This window comes from Pseudorca crassidens, chromosome 7, assembly GCF_039906515.1.
Source record: "Pseudorca crassidens isolate mPseCra1 chromosome 7, mPseCra1.hap1, whole genome shotgun sequence".
Classification (NCBI taxonomy): Eukaryota; Metazoa; Chordata; class Mammalia; order Artiodactyla; family Delphinidae; genus Pseudorca; species Pseudorca crassidens.
The window spans coordinates 75,930,574-75,942,443 of NC_090302.1; positions in this window are offsets into that span (position 1 = coordinate 75,930,574).

An 11,870-nucleotide genomic window follows, 5' to 3' on the forward strand; every position below is an offset into this window, starting at 1 on the left:
AATTTATTTATTTTATTTATTTATTTTTGGCTGTGTTGGGTCTTCATTGCTGTGCGCGTGCTTTCTCTAGTTGCGGCGAGCAGGGGCTACTCTTTGTTGCAGCGCGCGGGCTTCTCGTTGGGGCAGCTTCTCTTGTTGTGGAGCACAGGCTCTAGGCGCACGGGCTTCCGTAGTTGTGGCACATGGGCTCAGTAGTTATGACTCATGGGCTCTAGAGCACAGGCTCGGTAGTTGTGGCGCATGGGCTTAGTTACTCCGTGGCAGGGGGGATCTTCCTGGACCAGGGATCGAACCCGTGTCCCCTGTATTGGCAGGTGGATTCTCAACCACTGCGCCACCAGGGAAGCCTTATACTGATTTCTTTTAAAGCTTCCTCTCATGGATCTTATTTACCCACCTTCTAAACATTTGATGAGAATACTGACTTTACTTTTAATACATTAGAGATTTTCATATATCAAACATATACTGAATGCCTGATATATGTGATACATGTGTTGGTGCTAGAAACATTCTGTTAGACTCATTGTACATATTATTCTTTCTGTCTCACTCTGTTGGTAGGAGTCATCTGTCCTGAGCACATAAATCTTAAGAACTCTTTCCAGTAGCTCCTAGCTTCAGTTTCCTTTGGGAATTTCTGTTCATACTGCAATTGGTCTCATGACCCTATTGGTACTTTCTGGTTGTAGTGGCCATATTTTCTGAACTAAAAGTCAGTGTCTACTGTCTGATGGTCTTACAAAGAATTTTTGTGTCCTGACTTGTGGATTTATTTTAAAGTATAACAATCAAATCACTGTTAGTAATAGTTCAGTTTAATAAAACTTTTGAATTCTGGGTCTACATTAAGCTAAGATGAAAAAATAAAGATATCTCTGTCTTGGAGGAACTTAGAGTATAAGTTCATAGTTAATAAGTTGCCCATTTTGAAAGAGTACATTTACAGGAAATCAGAACTGTCCTAGAACATTTCAGGAGTATGGTGAAATGATGTAATGGTATGGCTTGGTTAATGAGTAACTGGAAAAATTTCAGTAAATGAACATCTTTCTTGGTGTAATTTATATTTTACTTCAACTGATAAGAAAACAGATTCACCCTCCCAGGCTTATAATCATGGGAAGACAAGCTGTGACACTACTCACACAAAAATAAAAGATTCCACCAACTTATCTTCTTAGCTTTAGGGCTATAAGCATAAATAATTCAAAAGAACTTCCAGTGAGCTTACTCTAAAGCTATTCTAATCGAACTAAAAGAAATCCTAAATGACTTTTCTTCATCCTATAATGACAGAAACAATCCATGTTCTTCATGCCACAAGTACATCACATTGACATTTTTATATTAAACTCAAGCCCCAGTTATTTCAGTGTTTTCCCAGTTTCTAATAGCTTTGGGTTCTTGGTGGTGGCTACATCTCCAGCCATGTTTCTCAATGACTTAAGGCATTGAATCAGTAGATTCTAAAGAAACAAATAACGCTCAAGACAAACATTTGAACAATTTCCTAAACTTTAGTAGTCCCTGGACCACAGATTTGTAAAGTAGAACCCAATAGAGTAATTGGGAATTGTATTATTTTCTATCCTTGAATTCCATCAGTTTAATGGGATAATGTTAATTCATGGAAACTTTAGCTGAAAGAATAAAAATATTGGTTTTCTTTATAATAGATGCTATTCATATGAGCTAATAAGCTGAGAGAGATACAGTAAATAATGTTTTTGTGGTATTATAATTAACTGCAAGTTTTGTATAACTCTTCTAAAAAAAAGAGCCACATTACTTTAAATGGAAGGACTGTATATGTGTTCTTAATAAAACTGAATTCAAGCTTCCACACCTGTGTAAAATTTGAGTACAGAAGAGAATCAAAGCTATAAAATTGGCAGAGTTCTACGAATGTTGTACTCATCTCTGTGTTCTGGATACTGATTGTTTCTGTGGATATTTTGTGGTGTTAGCAAAAATGTTATGTTTCTTAAATTAATTTCTTCATGAGACTCCTATTCAGTTAGACAAGATGTCCAAATGTAAGAGGAAGTATCATATAACAAAGAAAGGAGCGTCATCCCCAGAAAGCCTCAGGAAGGCCATAGTAGAGCCAGGAACTGAGCTCCAGCCTAGAATTCTATTATTCATGCCAGACTTTGAATGATGAGGATTCTCCCATGATGCCATTGCTTGTATTTATCACTTGGTGATGGAGAAAATGCATAATTTAATAAGCACTCTGAATTTCCTGTTTAAAATCAATCTCTAGCTTCTTAATTAAACCATATCTGTAAACTTTTAAAAAACTGCAACAAATATATGCAGGTTATATGATATTTATTTATTTAGTCTACCAATCATGGACTACACAAATATAGATTACTCAATGAGCTCTTGCAATTAATTACTATAGCCCATCAGGGCTCAGTTACTTAGCAGTTAGTAATCATGACCTAGATTACTTGAATTTACCAAGAAAATGTCAATTCCATCTCTGTTTTTTGTTTTGTTGTTTGTTTTGGTTTTATTGGGTTTTTTGTTTGTTTGCTTTCTTTAGTTTAAGGGCAACTGTATTTCCTGCCACTGAGTTATAACATAAATCACTCTCATCTCTAGGGAACACCTATTAAAGGGTTTACCACTCAGGTAATGGAATAATTTTGAAGGTGTATTTCCAAGGTCTTTCTGCCATGGTTAAACATAGGTGAAGGGATTTGTTGGTCCCTCTTGCAGTCAGGCTTTTGTCTCCCTACCCCTACTCCAAGGAAGAAAAAGTTGCTGATTTGACTAGTCTAAGCCTGACATAATGATGGCAATGAACAGATGTGGGCAGAATTATGTTTTTTGAAAGGTGGGAACCCATATTCTATAACCCTTTTCTTGCATTTAGTGTTTGAAATAGGTAAGCAGAGCCAGGCAGGGCTTGAACCTTAGGGACAAGTCACTTATATTTGTGTGTTTCATATTCTCTCTTTCTCTCTGCCATCCACCCCCCAATTCCTTCTTTCAGAAAGTAGCAAATGTATGTTCCTTAAATGTAGATTCAGGGAGAATTACTCCCCCTTCTTTCTTGCTTTACTCCTTTCTTCCTTTCTTGCTTTCTTATACTATTTTAAAGGTCAAGGTTAAGATCCAGCTTAGTATTCTCATGCTTAAATGTGACTTCAATCACCTTCTGGGTGACATACTTGTAGTTGAGAATGAATAGTTTAGACTTTTAACTGGAGGTCTAATGGGTTACTACAAAAAGAGGTAAATTGGTAGAAAGAAAAGAACAGGACTTTAGAATTAGAGTTATAATTTAAATTTTGGATTAGTTAAGTGACCTTAAATATAATGGCTTTGAGCTTCAGTTTTCCCATCTGGGGAGTGTAGATAGTATTTTTAATAGAAGTGATATGAGGATTAAATGAGTCTGAATGTATGAAGATCACACCATCATGAACAGGATCATCATCACCACCATTACTTCTCTGTGTCGAGTGATAAGCTTGGTATAGACATGATTTCATCATTAGTAGCCCCAATTATAACTTAGAAAATGGAGACTCAAAGAAATTTAAATATTTTCTCTAAGATAAGACGGCAAATGGGGGTGAGAGACAGGATTTGAACTCAAGTTTGTCATATTCTAAAGTGTATACTCTGAACTACTATCTAATATGGCCTCCTGCATGTTCCCTTTATCAATATAACCAGTTTCATCCTGTTAATGCACAATGTGTGCATGAACCAGATTTAGGGAAAGAATTGTGCATCCTCTTTTAGTTCTGGATCGCTAAAGGTACTTGGCTACATGTATACTCTGAACAAAATAATGATTTAATCATGTCAAGTTGAATTCATATATCAGCTAGATCTGTGTTGTCCAATGCAAGAGCCACTTTTACAAGTGGCTATTTACATATAACTTAATTAAAATGAAATAAAATTTAAAAAATTCAGATCCTCAGTCACACTAGCCATATGCCATGTGCAAAAGCCACATGTAGCTAGTGGCTATTGCACTGAACAGCAGAAATACAGAATATTTCTATCACTGCAGAAAGGTCTATTGGACAGCACTCAACCAAATGAATTTCAATGGGAATGTGAAGAAATTTGTTTATCGAGGAGTTCCTTACCACAAATCACAGAAGACACTTAATTAGATAAGTCTTGTGTTACCTCTTAACATACACACGTACACACACATAGGCTCACAATTATGTAAACCAAATACAGAGACTTAAAATTTATTCTGTAATATTTTTCTTTATGGTCAACCTGAGTCTGATGCTGCATGCAAAGCTTTGTCCTGTGCAACAACGTTTTTAAGCAAAGCATAGCAGGTACATTTCTGTTATTACTTACCCACTTCAACAGAGTCTGATCTTGTATACTCCAAAATACATAGGCCTGTGAAACTGCATAAACATTAGTCATCCTCATTATTTGAAAGTTCCTAGAGAGTTCAATTTGTTGGAGAAGCTTCAATAAAGGAGGAAGGGAAGATTTAAGACTCCTTGTGTTTTTCTGGAGGAAACTTAACAAGGCAGGAGAGATGGCATTCTGATATATCGAGCCAATCTTCAGAAATAGTCCATACAGCCATAAATATATGGAAATGAAAAGCCAGAGTGATCAAACAATTCCAAGAAAATAAACAGATAAGCACAAAAAACGAAATGAATCAGCATGCCTTTCTTCTGCCTGGTTTCCTGAGGATCTATATAGCAACGAGTGATAGAAAAGTGACTTATTAAGAAACACATCCATTCTTTGTTCCTGGGTCCTGCTTTTTGTTGTTGTTGTTCTTCTTCTTTTCTGTATAAAGGCAGCAGAGGCTATTTTTGTTACAAATATTTATCATTCTCTTTTTTCCTGTTTGTTGATAAAGGTAAAATTGTTACCTCAGTTTAGAAGCAGCCACTTATCAGTTACTTAATAAAAAGAAATATCTCTAGGAATTACCAACTATAAGTATCTTCTAGAGTTAAACATTTATTTTAAGCATTGTATGCTTGTATTTATTATCTGTGTAGTATTGGATTCATTTACCTCTGGAAAATGGCTTTTAAAAATCTTACTACCAACACAGTAAGGTGAGTGTGTTTAATGGAAAAGATAGATATCTTCTAGCTTGCATTTTGTAATTATCAATTACATTCTAAGTATGCAATATTACCTAATTCAACCTTCAATGTCTATATTTAAAAAGGAAGGACAGAGTTTTACTATTAGGTATACACTTAAAATGTGCTTATGAGAGATAGAAAGATTATGTTTGACATTTACATTCAGAAGAGAAAACTAAAATGAGCAAAAATAAAAAAGAAATGTTTTTCCTAACCTCAACAGAATTTTGAGATATTAGATAGGAGAATACAATTTTAATGTCAGGTTAGAGAGAGCAAGAGCTAAAGACAGAAGTTTAAAAAAAATGTTGGTATTCTTAGTAGTAAATAAAATAAACTCTTCTTGATTAAGGATTCCCTTATATTTGCACTCATAAAATCAAAATGGATTAAAAATTGCTGATGGACTGTGACATTCCCTTTGTTTGGATATCTACTCTTGTGACAGCTGACAGTTGTTGAAATCTTGCAGATATTAACAGGAGTCATGCCCAATCACTTGGAAACACTTTTTTATCCAAGAATGTTGCATCAATCTGTAGAAAGTCTCGTCTACACTTGAAAATACACTAAAGGATTCTGCCACCTTCCCAAAGAAAATTTGTTTTATTTCAACTATTGAATTCCATCTTTTCCAGAAAAAAAAGTTATAGTGTGTTTCAAAAATGTCCCTCTGGGGACTTTTCCAACTCTGCCTGAAGGTGATATGAAGATGATACTACAAGTCTGTCTGGCCCATTTCTTCATTTTGTATCCCATTAGCCCATACTGGGAGTGCACAGAAATGTAGCCCTAGAGCAGAATCTCTGGGGAACAAAGAAAATGATGGCAGGAACTAGTATAGCTATTGAATACGTAAAATAATCAGAAAAGCTATAGGTCATAATTGTCTACATATAAGTGAAAATACATTCTCTGAGAGCAGGGCCAATGGTGTGTATATTTCCATGCTGTTTTGGCAATCTGGTGCTACACTAAAAAAGATAACCTCAAAATAGAGACAAATCAGTTCATTTCCCTAACTTGTCTGTAAAACGTAATTATAACCACACAGCAAGGGCACATTCCAAGACTCTAAAAACCAGAGGTTAAATGTGAACACCAGAGGGATCCAGTGTGCATCCCTACTGTGCTTTTAATAACATGGAGAATTTTAAAAGCAGAAATTCTCTTGCTTCTACAGGAAATGCCAAATTCTCCTCATCGTTGTTTGGCTGTAAGAAAGTCAGGGACACACTAAGTGTGGCCACTATTGCTGCTCTTTCACTACCAGGGCTGGGATGTTAGCTGATAGAGATACTCCCAAAACCCAGAAGACAAGTTCAGCGGTGGGTTGTCTGGCTCTGGTATCCAGTATTAAGGTCCTTCTTTAGAATTCATTCAGACATTTTATACAGGAAAACAAGATACAGAGAGGTCATCACCCCACTTCATTCCACACCTGCAAGACTTCAAGGTTTCTGTTTGAGGGACTGGGACACGGTAGAAGGGCAAAGTACTGGAAAAAGCTCACCTAATGAATTACTGTAGGAAAATATGGGCAGTCAAGGATGGCCATGAAAGTTTCAAGAATCAACAATGATTAGAAGTCAAGGGGGAAAAATGTTATGCAAAGAGCCGTCATAAACTGAAATGTATGCTCACTTGCACATATGAATTAGCACTTTATAATTAAAGCAAAAAACGTTCACTGTGGTGCTTGAATCACATTTTTGACCTGGAAGAACAAGTGCATCTCTTCTTTTTATGTATTGAATGGTTCAATCTAATCAAACAACTGGTGGGCCAAAGAGCTAAACAAGAAATTCTGTGTAAAAGAAATGTTACCAAGCATTGTGCTTTTGTGTGTGTGTGTGTGTGTGTGTGTGTGTGTGTGTGTGTGTGTGTGTGTGTGTGTATGTGTGTGGTGTGGACTGAATTGATGGAAATGTCTACTCCATTACATCAACATGGTTATGGCAGCATATAAAATACAGAGGACCAGAACTCATCATGGAAACACTCTTCAAAGTCACCGTATTGATTTCAATTATGATATCTTTCTTGCTAATGCATTCTACATACTTGGCGGTAGGCAGAGGGAGCAGGTTTAAATCAAACTGAAAGCCATACCTAGAGCAAAAAAGGCTTCGTGGGGCCCAAAGAAAGAGGAAAGAAGCAAACGCTGTGAGCTAGGAGAGCCATTCAGAGAAATGTGCTCAATGGCATGGAGTTTAAAATCGCCCACAAAAATGAATACATTATCCATCTTTTTCTCTCTTGGCACTTCTGCAGTTGACATTACCACTGTCTGCTGTGTTAAGATTGGGAGAACTAAGCTGGAAACTGTGACAGCAAATCCTTAACTCAAGCAGCAGTATACGAAGCAGTCTGTTAAACTGCCATGTTAGCAGAATGCATAAATGTCAACATTATTTTAGAATGATTTATTACATCCATAACAGTCAAAATAAATAATGTGGTCCCATAGTCCACAACCCATGGATGTCTTTTCTAATTCAGGATTCTGCAGATGACATTTTCTATCAGGATAACATTTCAGACCTTTAAAAACAAAATCTGGAATTTTGCTGGGGATTTCTAACGTTCTCAGCATATTATTTCAATTATTCTGGAAGGAAGGGTTGTGGTAGAAAAGTGCTATCAAGTAGTTAAATAAAGGAAGGGAAGAAAAAAGAATGTGTGACCTAATTTGCTTAGATATCTAATCACTGCAGAAATGGCAATTGCAAAGGTGATTGCATTGTAAAATGTCTTTCTTCAATCTGATTGCTGCGTTGAACAACATAAACATTCCTACAGATGAACTTTTACTGAGCAGAAATTTCAGAGGAAGAATAACTATGTGGGTTCAGAATGCAAAATAAAAAATTATACCTGCATATATATTTAAACATTCTTTTTTTAGCATTTATGGAATACAGCATATTATCTATTGGGATTTTTAAATTAAAATATAATAAAGGATTTCACTGGCAGCAACATTTTTTTAGAACTCAAATGGCTCATTTATGATCATTATGAAAGTTGCTGCATTTCATAGTTTGCCACCTTTAAAATCAGACACCATTCATTCTAATAGGTGGATCAATAAATGAGAAATTTTCCATAATATGAAAGAGAAAAAGATATTCGGAAGTATTCAGATGATTTGTTTTGCATTTTATAGACAGAAAATGGTATTAAAAATGCAAAACACTTGTTCTAGATAAATGAGAAGGGCCAAATAAATAGATATTAATATAGTTACACAAATCATTGGTGTTGATGTCATTAAATTTATTATAATACATGTAGTACATATAATACATGTCTACTATATATAGTACATAATATAAATGAATTGAGTGATATATTGTTTTTATACAATTATTTTTAAGACCACAGTACCCGATTTTGGGTGAACTTCTGAAATAAGAAATCCCAGTAAAATTAATTAGGTAATTTAGCCTTTAAGTTAACAAACACCACACATAAGTGAAATAGTTCCTCTGCCTTTCTGGAGTATATACTATTATATATGTACTATATATACTATATATTTTCTGGAGTGTATACTATTAAGGAATTTTAAAAGAAGTTTTGAAGTTGATAAAAAAAAAAGGCACATGAAATGAAAGGTGAAAAGAAAAAGAAAGGTTTGATAAGTTTGTGCACATTTTCCAAACATAGCCGTTCGGTTCATACACTGCTCAGAATACTTTTTACATTTTTCCTCTGTATGAGCGAACACCACCACAGAAAAGTTGGTATTTTAAAACAGAGTCCTGGAAATGATTTTTCTTGAAATATTTTCTTTATATTTTTCTTCTTCTAGTGCCCTTATTTTCTCAAACTACAGTTTATATTGTCTCCTTTACTGCCCTGATGTCCAAAATAGCCTTCACATTTGGAGTCTTATAAAGGTACTTGGTGATTTACAATGGATCTTGGTCCAAAAGACCCCCCTCTAACATTTCAACTCTCAGACACTGAGAAAATCCACGACTACATGAAATAGGAACTTTTCAATGTATGAGATTAAAAGGAAAAAAAGAATATGTGACCACAAAAAGATGGGATATTTTTTATTTTGTGGTACTCTTTTTGTTACTTTTTGTATAAGGTACGAGGATAGGAAAAAAAAACAGGATAATCACCTATTATGAGATTGAGGTGAGGAGTAAACTACATATCCTAATGAAGTAACTTGGAAAAAGAGGAAGGAGATCTATTCTTGTTTTTTTTTAAGATATTAATTGGATCCATATTTTTTTAGCATTTAAACAAAATTTTTATTGGAGTATGGTTGCTTTACAATGCTGTGTTTGTTTCTACTGCACAGTAAAGTGAATCAGCTATATGTATACATATATCCCCTCTTTTTTGGATTTCCTTCCCATTTAGGTCACTGCAGAGCACTGAGTAGAGTTCCCTGTGCTATACAGTTGGTTCTCATTAGTTAACTATTTTATACATAGTATCAATAATGTAAATATGTCAATCCCAATCTCCCAGTTTATCCCAACCCTCCCAACGCTTTCCCTCTTGGTATCCATACATTTGTTCTCTACGCCTGTGTCTCTAATTCTGCTTTGTAAATAAGATTGTCTATACCAATTTTTTCAGATTCCACATATATGCATTAATATATGATATTTGTTTTTATCTTTCTGACTTACTTCACTCTGCATGACAGTCTCTAGGTCCATCCACGTCTCTACAAATGACCCAATTTCGTTCCTTTTTTATGGCTGAGTAATATTCCATTGTATATATGTACCACATCTTTATCCATTCCTCTGTTGATGGACTTTTAGGTTGTTTCCATGTCCTGGCTATTGTAAATAGTGCTGCAGTGAACACTGGAGTGAATGTGTCTTTTTAAATTATGGTTTTCTCAGGGTATATGCACAGTAGTGAGATTGCTGGATCATACGGTAGTTCTATTTTTAGTTTTTTAAGGAACCTCCATACTGTTCTCCATAGTGGCTGTATCAATTTACATTCCCACCAACAGTGCAAGAGGGTTCCCTTTTCTCCACACCCTCTCCAGCATTTACTGTTTGTAGATTTTGTGATGATGGCCACTCTGACCAGTGTGAGGTGACAGCTCATTATAGTTTTTCTTTTCTTTTTTTTTTTTCTTTCGGTACGTGGGCCTCTCACTGTTGTGGCCTCTCCCGTTGCGGAGCACAGGCTCCGGACGCGCAGGCTCAGCGGCCATGGCTCACGGGCCCAGCCGCTCTGCGGCATGTGGGATCTTCCCGGACTGGGGCACGAACCCATGTCCCCTGCATCGGCAGGCGGACTCTCAACCACCGTGCCACCAGGGAAGCCCCTATAGTTTTGGTTTGCGTTTCTCTAATAATTAGTGATGCTGAGCATTTTTTCATGTGTGTGTTGGCCATCTGTATGTCTTCTTTGGAGACATGTCTATTTAGGTCTTCTGCCCACTAGGAGATCTATTCTTAAAGCAGTCTAAAATATAGACTAAACATAAAAGCTAATTTGGAAAGGGACAGAGGTGAAGGTGGAGTTACAGATATGCATATCCAGATCTGAAGACTAGAGTCTGGGTTCTGCCTCTGATATATGATATCTAACCCTATGTGAAGTTAATAATTTAATCTTTAATTTTCAATCAGTTTCTTCCATTATATAAATGCAAACAGAGTTGATTCAAAGAAAAATGAAGCATCTAAGCTGATCAAGTATGCACTTACAATGCAGACCACATTTTCCAGTGACTCAATGTAACGATTAGGGCCAATCTGCTTCCCAGCTGGAAAATCAGTTCTACCCAGTTCACCCAACCAAGCTTGATCTGTGGTGCAAGAGTCACATGTTCTCCACCTTGAAGACCAGAGATGACGAAGCATGGCCTCTGGTTCTTCTGTGTCATTTCACACCCTGATATCCCTTTGCCACAACCCTACCTCCTATAACTGAATTTCTGCCCTGGACCTTGGGTGAGGAACATGAGATCCTGATATGCTCATGTTCATTATTCTTCTCTTGGAGACTGAAGTCCTTCCTTGAGCCTCCATCCCTTCACAGGTAGTTCATTTGTCATTACAAGACACAAGGACAAGGCTTCTACTTCTGAGTGTTACTTATTTCAAATTTCCTTTGACTACACTTTGCACATTGGCTTGAACAACCTGCAACTTTTCTTCACTGGTGACCATTTACCAGAGTCCTCATCACTTACCCCTTTGAATGTCAACTGAGCCAGGCAGGCAGACGCTCAGATCTCCTAGTAGCCTCTACAGCTGGATTGGCTTTTGTAGAGTTAAGATGACTTGGCCCAATGTCTACTGGTGAGTCAGTGGCCCCATCCTGTTAACTATCCCTGGACCTTTAAATTCCACTGAAGTAGTGAAGAAATATTTTGGATGCCTTTGTACACCAGGTACCCTTGTAGGCCCTGGGCATATAGAAGGGAACTATGAAAGAATAATCTGTGCTTTCAAGGACTTAATTCTCAGAAGCACTAGCTGTTTTCCCCATACTTGCTCTTTCTTTAGTTTGTATAAAGAATGGATGTTTAACTTGTGGCTCATGATTTAGTTACATTCCTTTATATTTCAAAATAATAGATATGCTTGCCTTATCCCTTATTTTAGAGTTTCTTATTTTAAGGTCTCATAAATAGGAAAAATAGTGCCAGGTAAGATTTCATACTATTGCTGTCAAATTGTCAATATATTTATTTTTCTTGTTGGAGGCAATGTGAATACACATTCCTTAAATTATGATTTTCCTACAAAA